Source organism: Pinus tabuliformis, chromosome 8 (genome assembly GCF_031772625.1).
Source record: "Pinus tabuliformis cultivar Carrire ecotype Pingquan chromosome 8, CPIR1, whole genome shotgun sequence".
Taxonomy (NCBI): domain Eukaryota; kingdom Viridiplantae; phylum Streptophyta; class Pinopsida; order Pinales; family Pinaceae; genus Pinus; species Pinus tabuliformis.
This window is the reverse complement of record NC_142294.1, coordinates 1,691,559,774-1,691,572,858: the sequence shown is the minus strand read 5'-3', so window position 1 is coordinate 1,691,572,858 and position 13,085 is coordinate 1,691,559,774.

Genomic DNA, 13,085 nt, shown 5'->3' with positions numbered 1-13,085 from the left:
CACGACAATAATTATGGTTCCAATTTCCCCCACCATTTCTGGTGAGTACCCCAGTTATTTTTATTAACAAGCTTGATGAGGATAGCATATGCTTGTAACGTCATCTCGACGGACTCCAATGTCATCAAGTTTTAACGAGTCTGACAGAGGAAGAACTCGATGTCTTTTCATGTTTAGAGAGTTTGAAAAGACAGCAGAAAAGAAAACTCCAAGGGTGTCGTTTCTCGTAAAGTTGTGTCTCTCGAGCCCGAAAAAGTATAAAACAATGCTCGAAAGAACCGCCCGACCATTACGATCGAGAAGTACTTTTCATGAGTAGTGATTTCGACCTGAAAAAGTAAAAAAGCGATCGAAACCACATCGCTTTGTAACCGTTAACGAACCTGAAACGACAAGGGTCCAACGATCTTTTCATTTTTACACGGTCAGAAAAGAGTTTAAAGACGACTGCCTCTTATTTACGTTTAACGAGTCAAGAGGGATAACTCGGCGATCTTTTCATGTTTAGCGAATCAGAAAAGAGCTGAAAGATGACTCCACAGTGACTTTTTCGTGTATCTACCGAGTCCAAAAAAGTATAAAATACAACTCGTTTCACCATCGAAGTTGTGTAAAAGACCTGTCACTGCACAAAAAGCAAGCGTAAAATCCATTTTCGACCAAAGATATATTAAAATATTCAAAAAGTAACTTTTTAAACCTAAGTATAAGTCAAAAAGTTATAAATATGGTGAAAATGGTAAAAATAGAATCACTTTTACTTTTTACCTCTCCGAAGAGTAGCGGTGGTCTGTTTAGGGAGTGAACTTCAGACGGTGATTACGGCCAATCCGTGCAACCATTCGGGATTTCGTCGGTTCCAGGTAAGAGGCGCTTCCCTTGGCTCCATTTCCATACATTTTTTAATGCATTTTGCTTCCTGATTGACCTCTGCAAGGGGGAATTGCAAAATTTAGGACTTCGCCCATTGGCGCGGGTATCCGGCACGGACCCGCGCTAATGGGGCGATTTTTCTAAAAGGGTCGCGCTCATTGGCGCGATTGTTTTAGAAACAGTCGCGCCAACCGCGCAACTCAATTTTCCGTTTAAGATTTCCCAACGCATTTTAAATCTAACTAGATTGTAAGCTTACCAGTGATCTAATCGTGATTTATATGTTCTTGTGGATGCAGAGAAGCAGGCAAAATGGTAGTAGAATGGAAGGAACGAGAACATGATGCCGAGGATGCTTTGGCCCTTGAGGATGAAGGGTGCATGAATGCCCTAAGGGACTGCGGGCTTAAGAAATTCTTTCTTACGCCTTACTTGCGTGCTCAGCCCGAGCTTCTGCAATTCATAATTGATCTATGGGATGTTGATGACCAAGTGTTCCGTTTACGGGACCAAGTGCTGGGGCTCGATGTGTCCGATGTCTACTTCATCACGGGGTTGTCACGGAGAGGGGTGAGGCCTATTTGGACTGGGAGTAGACCTTCTAGGGAGAAGATGACTGAAGTTCGAGACCGAGTGTGCCCGGGGGCACAATTTGGAAGGAACAATGCAAAGGTGGATATTCCCACCGTTCCGGACTTGATTCTCAGGGTGATACTATTCACCATTACTCGAGCTGCAGGGGTGCAGGCGCCCCATGAGGCGAGCAAAAACCATCTTCTGTTAACCACAGAATGCATAAACCCTACCATCTTTGACTGGGCCACCGCAGTGACTACTAACATCAAGAGGCAGCTTACAAAGTGCAAGCGAGGAAAGGTAAAGCAGTTTGGGTACGGCTCAATCTTGGTATCGTTTTTCTTGGAACGATTACCAATTTTTCAGGGACAGGGAGCTATAGTGGATGATCCTTTGCCACGAGAGCCTAGGATGGCTCGTTGGGCAGCACTGATGCCTAGGGGAGGAGGGGGCCAGCAGATGTCCTGGAGGCCCGAGTTCTTTATATGGCTCCGCCGTCAGCTGATTGTGGTGGAGGATTGGCCATATGCAGGGACTGACTTCACCAAGACCCAGATCTCCCACTGCCCGAGGGAGAGGAGTGGGACGAAGAGCTGGGTAAGGTTTTTTTTTGTTTTTGATGTTTTATATGTTTTTTTTTTGTTAATACATGTTTGTCCTAACAACAATTGTATATAAATGTAGATGTTGGCCTAGAGCGACCAGTTGGCATGTCTCCCATCGCTCGGAGGAACCAGCCCGCAGCCGACCCTCAGGAAGAGGGTGCCGAGGGGGATGAACTGATTCCGAATCTCGAGGGACTCACCCGAGGGATTCCTGATTACGCTATACTAGGAAATATGCCACTAGCATACTAGAGGCACACAGTGGGGGTGCCTAATCGTGTCCATCGTCTGTTGAGACGCTTGGTGCGTGCGGTGTTGTGCTACCATGAGCACCACCAGGACTAGACTCCTAGGTTTCTTTTTCCTGCATATTTTTTGAGAGACATGTCGTCTCCGGATGTATTTGAGAGGAACATGTATTATTTTTTGAACTATATGATGCACGTGGTGCAAACATTGCAACACACACACACACACACACATATATATATATATATATATATATATACATATGCCTATTTCTATGGTTTTATTATTGTGCTTTATATGATTTCTTGTATGATGTTTTACATATTACGCAAATGTATATCTAATACATGGTTAGCCAATGCATCAGTTAATGTGTTCAATTGTCTTGGAATATGCTGATATGTGATGAAATCAAAGTTCCTTTCTAACAATCTCACACGTAAATACAACCTTCGAATGCGATGGTCTCTAACGGAATATTGCCCATTGAGCTGGTGGACGACAAGTTGAGAGTCTAGGTTTACTACCAATGCACGAATGTCGAGATTAATTGTTTCAGCAAGTAGTTCAATTATAGCACAATATTCAGCGACATTGTTAGTAGTACGGCCCAAACACACACCTTGAAGATCTATCAACTCGCCATGAGGATCATAGATCACCCACGCCATAGAGGACAAGTTACGAGTACTGCAGCAGGCACCATCAGCGAAAGCAACATAAGGTGTATCAGACATTTGCACAAGAAGCGAAAGACACAATAAGTGGCAGTTACGCCTTCAAAACTAAAACACACACACACACAACACACCTGCTAAAGTACATGTATGTACAAAACAAAGTGTACAAGCATCACGCATAGTAATTTTTCAAGTACAGCCCGTTTCGAGGTTTCTCGAGAGGGTTCCCTTCATAGTCAATTAGCTCGTAGGCCCCTTTTTGTAAAACTTTCTTGACAATGTAAGGACCTAGCCACATAGGCTCGAGTTTTCCTGCTCCCAGCTTATCGTTTGCCTAATCGTATAGCAGGACTAAATCTCCCTCAACAAAAGAACGTGGATGGACAGTCTGATCGAAGTGAGTCTCGACTCGCTTCTTTTGTGCTTCAATGGCCAAAGAGGCTAGGCGATGGGTCTCATCTAGCCGTTCCAGGTAAAGAAGGCATTCTTCTAGCGGAGTAGTGTTGGGAAGTAGTTCGACGGCCAATTTTAATGAAGGGATTTCGCACTCATTTGGAAGGGTAGCCTCCAGTCCATAAAATAGTTGAAATGGAGTGAAACCAGTGGCATCCTTCACGAAGGTTCGGTAGGCCCACAAGGCAGGGAACAAAATCAAATGCCAGTTAGACTTATGCATGCCAACGGTACGCTGAAGCATTGTAACCAAAATCTTGTTGATAGCTTCAACTTGGCCATTGGCCTGAGGGTAGTATGGAGTCGAACTATCGTGTCGTAACCCCAGCTGGGTTGTTAGTTATGTCATCATATGTTTACGGAAATGCTTCCTGTGATCAGTGACGATGGCTTGAGGGACGCGGAATCGTGAGATAACATGGTTGAACAAGAATTGCGTCGTTGTGTGACTGTCTTCAGTTAATGTAGGCATCGCCTCGGCCCATTTAGTGAAGTAATCGACGGCAACGATAATATACCCATGCCCCTCGGTCGAGCGAGGGTTACAGGTCGTATAATCAATGCCCCATTTTGTAAATGGGATAACGGTGACAACAGGGTGCAATGGAGCGGGAGGCGCACGCATCTTCCGCTGGTATATCTGGCACTCATGACAAGAGCGGACGACAAGAATGCAATCCTTAAAGATAGAGGGCCAAAATTAGCCAGCACGGAGGATTTTTTGGGCAGTCGCATATCCGGACATGTGACCACCACAGGCGCCAGAGTGGAAGTCATTCAAAACACGCTCAGCTTCCTCGAGAGTTAGACATCGGCGGAGAACAAAGTCGGCGCCTAGGCGGTATAGTGTATCCCAAATGATACGGTATGGTTGAGATTGATGACGGATCCTTCGCCGAGCGTCCTTGGACATGCCGGGGCGAAAGGAGGACGTTTGCAGATATATGATGATATCCCCGTACCAAGGATCGAGGGTGCTAATGAGAAACAAAGTCTCATCCAGAATATGATCCTCTGAGTGAGAGGGCAGGGAAGAAGATGGCAAAGAGCAAAGTAACTCAGCGAATACAAGGGATTTCTTGGACTTGGCAGTGGTAAATTCCAAGTCGAACTCTTGGAGGATGACAATTCACTTTGAGTACTTGCCCCCCAGCAACTGGCGTGACAAAATGTACGTCATGGGGTTGCAATCAGAAATCATGGTGGTAGTGCACAGCAGAATGTAGTGACGGAAGCGTTGGATAGCACAAACGATGGCCAAAGCCAACTTCTTGACATAAGCATATCGAGTTTCCGTGTCTAAAAGGTTGCGGCTGAGATAATAGAAAACATGCTCAGTGTCATCATCGTCAATTTGAACGAGAACCATGCCGATAGTGGTGTCGGCGGCGGCCAAATACAGAGTATAGTCGCAATGATAGTTCGGAGGACGCAACAATGGAGCGGAAACAAGGAGACCCTTGATACGCTCAAAAGATTCCTGAGCAATGGTATCCCAATGGAAAGGGACGTCTCACTTTAGCAACCGTGTGAAACCTTTAGCCACCTCGGCATAGTTTGGAACGAATCGTCTCAGAAAGTTTGCTTTACCCTGCAAGCTTTGCAATTGTTGTAAAGAAGCAGGGGGAGGAAGATTCACAATAGCCTCGACTTTAAGGGGATCCAAACGGATGCCCTCTTGGGAGACGATGAACCCGAGAAGTCGGCCGGATTCAACGCAGAAGACACATTTTTAAGGATTGAGTCTGATACGGTAGTGTCGGCAACGAAGAAAGATATCGCAAAGGTGAGTAGGGTGGTCCTGACGTTTGGCTGAATGAGCTGGTAGATCATCCAGGTATGGTTGTACAATGCGGCGAATGTCATGAAAAGCGTAAGACATTGCACGTTGGAAGGTAGCACCAGCATTTTTGAGACCGAAAGGGAGCTTCTTATAAGCAAAAGTGCCCCATGGACAGATAAAAGCGGTCTTGTGTTGATCAGCGGGGGCAATATTGATCTGGTTATACCCAGAAAAACCGTCCATAAAAGAATACATTTCACTTCCGGCACACTCGTCAATAATTTGATCAATGAATGGTGTGGGGAAATTATCTTTAGGACAGGCCCGATTAATATCACGATAATCGACACAAATACGGATGGTACCCTGTTTTTATTTATAGGCACGATGTTGGAGACCCAATCTGTGACTGGGATAGGGTAAATAAAACCAGCTTTAAGAAGCTTTTCCACTTCCGTCTTAATGGTTGCAGCCTTGCAGGGGTGTACGGGGCGTAAACGTTGACGAACAGGCTTAGCACCTGGATACGTGAGTATCTCATGCACCACTATGCTAGGATCAATGCCGGGCATTTCTTCGTAGGACCATGCAAAGACGTCACGAAATTCGCGAAAAAGATTGGTATAGAGTTGAATATCCTCTGGAGTACAAGTGACTCCAATGTGAAGATGTTCAACAATCCCTGGTTTCGCAGAGATGTCGATAGGCTAGGTTTGCGTGATGTTCGCCATATTTCCTTCAGAGGACACTTGATAAACTTGGATAGGTGTTTGAAGGGTTTGAAATGGGAGACAAGGAGAAAACCGCTCGAGACAAGTAAGCATATCCTGATGGGTAGGGAGAAACGAGGGACGATGGTGAGAATCATGCCAAGGAGGTTCCTTGGGAGACATAGTCTCGATAATGGCTTCGTCAGAAGGGAATATTTCTTTTAAAGGGTCCGAAGAAGTCTCATCTCCAAGCCATGAGGATGGAGTGAACGAGTCGGGAACCTTGCTCGAAGGAGCAGGTTCAGGAGAGGGAGCCGATGCGGCAATGATTTTGACGTAGTTGAGCTCGGCAGGACTCAACGGCATCTCATTGCCCCAAGATTCTACTTGATCAGTGGGAGGGAGGATCCATGGATCAGAACGAGTAGTAATCATATTGACGGAAGTGACGTTAGGAGGTGGGAGCGGAAAAACACCCATGAGGGCGGGATCTTTAAAAAGCCCAGCTCCCAGACTCTCATATGATTTGGAGGTATGCTCCACAAAAGGGATGTTGCCTTCAGAAGAGGAAGTGAAGAATGAAAGCTGGTCTACAGTAACAATCTTCCTTGATGAGGGAAACGGATGATACGAAACAAAGATGAAGCTACAAGTTGCATCGCGTATGTCCAGCTATGTCCGAGAAGGAGGTTGTAGGTAAGATTAGCATCAACAACTTCAACTTCCATCTCGACCATCTTCCCTTCCAAAGAGATGGGAAAATGTTGGAGTATACCATAGGGAAGGGATGCTCTTCCATCAAAAGCTTCCAAGGTTGTGGGAGACTGGCTCAGCGTCGGAGAACCAATAGCTTTCCAACTGGCAACAGACATGATGCAAGTTGAAGCACCTTCATCAATGACTGTACAATGAATCGTTTTGGAATTAATAATAACCTGTATGAGGAATGTGATTTGGTGAGGCAGTCTTGGCGTATGGCTTTCCAAGTCAAAAGTAATCAGATCCGAGTCGGCCGGGTCTATGCCACCGATAGCCGATAGCAAGGACTTCCTCTAAGAAGGGCAGCCCTGGAGAACTTCTAAAGCGGACATAGCCGACGGAGTCTGAGCTAAGTCCTCAAAAATATTGTAGTGTTGTGCAACATGAGCATTTGGGTTGTAAGAAGATTTCCGGAGTACTCCTTTTGGAGGGGGTCGAATAGGCGTCTCAGTGCTAGGTCTCTCGATGTGGAGCGGACCTGAACTGGATGGAGGAGCACTAGAGGGGACCTCAGGCTCTTTCCCGACAGATAACAGATATTCTTTTGTTCGAGTACTGATGTGGATAGGTATCATCCCAATCATAAATACTTGAGAACCGAAGGAAGGTGGAGGTTGAGAAGGGTCAACCACCATTTGAGTTTGTTGTGAGGGAAAGGGTTCTTGAGCACCGCAGGAGTCCCAGGGGCGCCTTTCAACAAACGACTAACTTCGGACCGTCTAGGGAAGTCTTTGGTATAGTGATCGTCATCACAGATAAGACAAGGATACTTGGGTTTGCGCTTGGCACCTTCCTCGGGCGGAGGTTTAGGGTGGTCCTGTTTAGGTTGATCTTGCTTATTCTTCCCTTTTCCTTTCTCTTTTCCTTTCGAGGCTTTGTCCTCCGTGGTGGACTGGACGGCATTGACCTCGGAAGTAATATTCGAATTAGGTGTAGCCCGAGAAGTGTGTTCATTCGAAGCATTTGATTTTTTCTTCCCAGAGTTCGCGGAATTTTTCTTCGAGGATGAGTTAAGAGAACCAATAATACCGTCAACAGTTGGTGTTGGCGGGGCTTTGGATGTTCTTGGTCTCGGGGCATCAAGCAAATAATCATACAATGTACCAGACTGGGAATAAACCAAGTCAAGGTACTGAGCGCGCGCGATAGCTTGCTCTTCAGTGACACATGCCCCCATGGCAATGTCCTGTGCTATTGGAGGAACGAACGAAGTCGTAAACTAGTCGGTAAGAAGTTGGTCAGGAATCCAAAACTTGATCATACGTCGACGTCGTCTCCATTCATGGATATGATCAGAGATATGCGTAGCCGTTGTCTGTCTTAAGGATGTCAGGAGGTGTGTACCCATTTCATATCGAATGGGCAATTGAAAATGAGTGAGAAATGCCATAGCCAACGAGTTAAAATCCTGAAAGGATCCGCGAGTGAGCTCAATATACCACTTAGCTGCAGAGCCAGTGAGCTTCCTTTGAAAAAGGCGAAGCCGAATCAAATCATCAAGCCACGAATTGGATGAACACCACAAGTGATAGGTCATGACGTGAGCTTGAGGATCTTCATTAGCTTTACCATCGAATTTGGGACAATCACCGGGAAATTTTGTCGGAACCAAAGGCCAATACGGATTATGGAGAATAGGATCATTGGTCAGTTTGGACACATCTGGTAATTCTAAGGTTGCTAAGAAGGGTAACTGAGGGTTGAAGGACATCTGGGGCTGCAGTTAGGATGGAGCACCAGGGTTCCAACCAACTGGCGGTTGCCCCCATGGGCTTTGTCCGGACGGATTTGGCCCCATAAGGTCTTGTCAATAGGGATTCTGTCCATAGGGATTTTGGTTCTACCCCCCAGCGTTCCATGGATTACCAAACTTTCCTGCAGGAGCACCATACGGTTGCGGATAATTCTGATAAGGATTACTTGCAGTTGTTGATAATTTTGATATGGGGCAAACGAATGTTTCCCTTGGGGTTGCTGGTAACCATAAGGCGGCTGGACTCCAAACTGAGCTTGAGAAACAAGCTGAGTTTGATAGACTGGTTGGGATTGAACACCGACTTGCATTTGAAAAACGGATGGGGCTTGGGGTCCAGCCTGGGGCATAAAACCGGGTTGAGCTTGCGAGACCACAACCATTTGAGTTCCTGGTTGAGCAGCGCCAGAAGGATGTCCTGTAGGTTGGGCTATCTGGTCAGAAGGGTGACCTAGTTGATATTGAGGTTGGCCCACCTGCCTAGAAGGTTGTACTTGCTGGGGGTGGAGTTGTTGTTGCACAACTGAGGGTTGTCCTAACGGACCAGATGGCCAAGTGGGCTGGGCAGTTGGTTGGCCTGATTGGATTTGAGGCTGGCCGACTTGCCCATGTGCTTGACTATGCTGGACGGTGGGTTGACCATACGGTTGACCAGTTTGTCCAGATGTTGGACCATATTGGACATTAGGTTGGTTTGGGTGAACATACGATTGACCAATTTGTCCAGTAGGGTAACCTTGTTGGATACTAGGCTGGCCTTGTTGAACAAAAGATTGACCTGGGTTACCAAAATATTGATCATAAGAGGTGAAAGACAGACCACCAGTGGCCAAGGGTTGTCCCTGGAAGGGTTGTCCTTGTTGGCTCCCAGGTTGCCCTGTGTAAGACTGTTTGTCTTGATTAGGTGGCCCTTGGGGTTGACCAGACGATACTTGGCCACCGTGATAATAGGTGGGGCCCCAATCAATTGACAATGGGACCGAAATCTCAACAGTCGGTTGAGACGACAAAGGCCTACCAAGATGTCGTAAATACTGGTCGTATGGTCCCTCTGCTGGGACGTTTGACGTAGGATCAACAACTCCGAATATAGAGGCCGAAGGACCACTGAAAATGGGGGTCGAAGAAGCTACACATACCGTTGGAATGGTTGGGATTGAGGTAACAAACGTACTGCGATTTTGTGGAGTAAAAGGCTCCGTGGTGGGAAAGGCGAGTTGTGACCAAATAGAACTCGTGGAGGGAGTCTTAGAAGACATAACATCTTTTAATGCTTTATAGCCTGGAGGTAGTCTCCCAGTAGTAGGGGTGCTACTAACAGGTATAGGTTCCGTTGCGATGGGAATTTCACCGCTCGTCACAATGGATTCTTCATTCGAGGTAGGAGATACTTCCTCCATATCGGAAGAAAATAGTGGGGCCAAAACGCGAGGGGAAGTGTATTCCCAAAAAGGGTTACCGTCTTCAGAAGGTTCCCAAACGGGGTTCTAATGAAATTCGTAAGTCTCGTCGCCTGGAGCACGAGAATTAATCGGTTGTATACTTGGAATAACAGGAAGAGTATCACTCACAACCAGTATCTCGGCAAAGGATGAAGACAAAATTGGTAATTCCGCCAGGATGAAAACTTCACAAAATCCTAGGGAAGCTAACGAGAAAGGGCCCTACTCAAACTAACGCAAACAAGATCTAACCGGGTAAATGTGAATCACGGCCGAATAAATTTTAAGACAAAGGAACTGAACTTGACCTTTTCATGTTTTAAGAGTCGAGAAAAGGACAAAAATATGACTCTAGTCTCCTTCAAATGTTTAGTGAGCCCGAAGTGACAAATGATCAGGTGAGCCTTTTCTTTTAGGGAGTCCGAAAAGGATCAAAAGTGACTACTCTGGAGAACTAGGCAAAGGGTTTATCAGACAATCCGTAAAACTGCATATACACCTTGGCAATCATATGAAAACTAAGGACTTTCCGTACAACATTCAATCTTCCTGAATCCTGTGTTCAGTGCATTACGGCTTGTAAGGCGGCAGACACAGCTTCCTGTGGATAAAGGATGATAACCTAGTGGGGTCTCCACATATACTCGACGGTAAGTGGGAGCACAAATCCGTGCTAGAACATTATCGAGTCACAAAAGGAGGAATCACCCAACCATGATGTGAAACAATAGTGACTAGGTTTAACGACGCCAATAGTGACTAGGTTTAACGACGCCAGAACACGTCTCTAGCCTGGACCTCTAGATGTATGCGTTAAGTTCCAATGCATTTTTAGATTCATTCAGTTCATTTTACGGTTGATCTTTGATTAGGTTTCAGTTTCCAGGTCCTACCGTATGTAATCTCTCACAATTTCCTAAATGCAAGCTATATGCCAAAATATACCATTTCATTCGATGAATGCTAACTACGAGAGAGTTGAGATATTTCAATCAAACAAAATGATCATAAAACAATCAACAATGACTCTAATGCAGCTAATAGCAATAAACAAAACTTTTTTTTTTTTAAGTCACTAATCGCTTAATAACAATGAAAAGCTCTAATTTCCATTAACTAATGCAATTCAAAAGAGATTGTTCGTTTTCTTTTCGTTGGAAAAATTCACTAAACAAATTTTGAGAGATAATAACAAAGAGTAAAAAGACAAATTTCACTCAATGAAAACAGAATCAAGTCTGAAACACCAAGACAACCTTTCAAACCAAGAAAAATCACAAAGACCTCAATGAGCTGTGTAATCTAAGCCCAAACGAGGCCAAGCGAGATCCAAATGAAAAAGAGGTAAAATTGTTTGAAGAAAACAATAAAAAGTTTTGACAACTTCTAGACAAGTGCAAAAGGTAGCCAAGAAGTCGACTGGACAATCAAAGAACTAAAAACTCCCATGGAAGGCTCGATGCACAAAGCCACTAGATGCTCTAGGGCTGGAATATGAAATCGATGGAAAGAGGCAAACACCCGAAGGATGAAGGTCAAAAACCAATCAAACAAAGCTCTGACACACTCCAGTAGTTGAAAAAAATGTGACAAGACAGAAATCCAAGCTCAGAAGGCTTCTAAACAAGCAAACTGGAAAAGTTCACAGGCCTGGCACGACTGTCAGGCTGTAACTCGCGCTTTTAAGGGATTAGCGCGAGTTGCTTTTGTGCAACATGCGCCCACTGGCGCGACTGTCAGGGAAAAAACCACGCTAATCAAGTTTGCTAGCTTAAAAATAAAAACAAGCAGTCCACGGCTTGATCAACAGTATCCAGACAGACTAGGCAACAAGAGACAACTTAAAAATTCAACCCAGAAGGCTTATCTAAGCAAGCAAAACAAGAGAAAACCAAGGTGCAAGACAAACTCCAAGTTGTTTGGTCCGTAAACCAAAACGGAGATTGACTGAAGTGGCGTTGATCTACTTCGCTAATGCAGAGCAATAACGTTTCGAAGGCTACTTGGCCGTACTTCAGGCTCCGTCCAAATTTTACGAATCAAACAACAAATAGCTTCCCCAGTGGAGTCACCAAATTGTTGGAGAGGTAAATCCCCTCTGCGGACAGAGGCGATCCCCACTAGCCCAAAATGGGTCTAGCAACAGTCAAACAATGCTATCACGCAAGTTCCTAATTGCAAATTAAAGGTGGATTATGAGAGCCTACTTGGATTCCAACGCTAGTGTTGTAAAAGAGTTGACACTCCCGTTCCTTTTCTCCAGCCGGTCACGATCCTCACGATCTCTGTGAATGGACACCTACACATGCAAAGAAAAACATGAATACAAGCATAAAATCCAATAGATGCAATTATATATCGGTCATAAAAGATATAACTCCAACATCATCACAATGAACAACAAGAATGGAACCATAATGATAGTCATCTATTATTGATAATCAACAAAGGAGAATACAACCATAGTTCTGACGTCAAATCCTCCTTTGGCTGGATGATCGGCTACATATGTCTTGCAAAGCTTGTCGGGATTGGGAACAAGCCTCTCTCTCTTTGATTATGAATGCAAAGAAGACTCTTACAGCAATCTCTCAGACTTCTGACAGTATAATTCTCCCTATGCTCAGAACTAGCTTGTCAAATGCAACAGAACAAGCTTTTATAGATGGAGGAGGAGGAAGAGATACAATGAATCCAGACATCCATGGGATTGGCATTATCCTCGAAAAGCGATTATGGATAGAGGAAAGGGAGATACGATGAATCTCGACATCCATGAGATTGGCATTATCCTTAAAAATCTCCATGAGTCGAAAGGAAAAAACTTTCGGGCGTGCGTTTGTTAAAAAGATTTTCCAAACTTGGTTGGCGCGGGTATAACTCTAAGACAGAGCACCAACTGGCACGCCCTCTTTGGAGGATTCCCCCATTGGCGCGGGTGATACACTGTGGATCCCCGCTAATGGAAAAAGGGGACTTTTTAAGGATATTCTGCAGGAGATGTCTTCAAGGCATATGAGGTCCATACTTAGGGGAACATAATGCAAGAAGTTATGTCACTTCTCATAGGTCCCGGAATGAGTCCTCCAAAGTGCGGGAAAGGGTAACAGGGACGGTGAAAAATGGTGACAAATTACTGTGTAACAGTATGGACAATATTTTATAGTCAAAATAATTGTTTGAACAACATAAAAGACCCTAT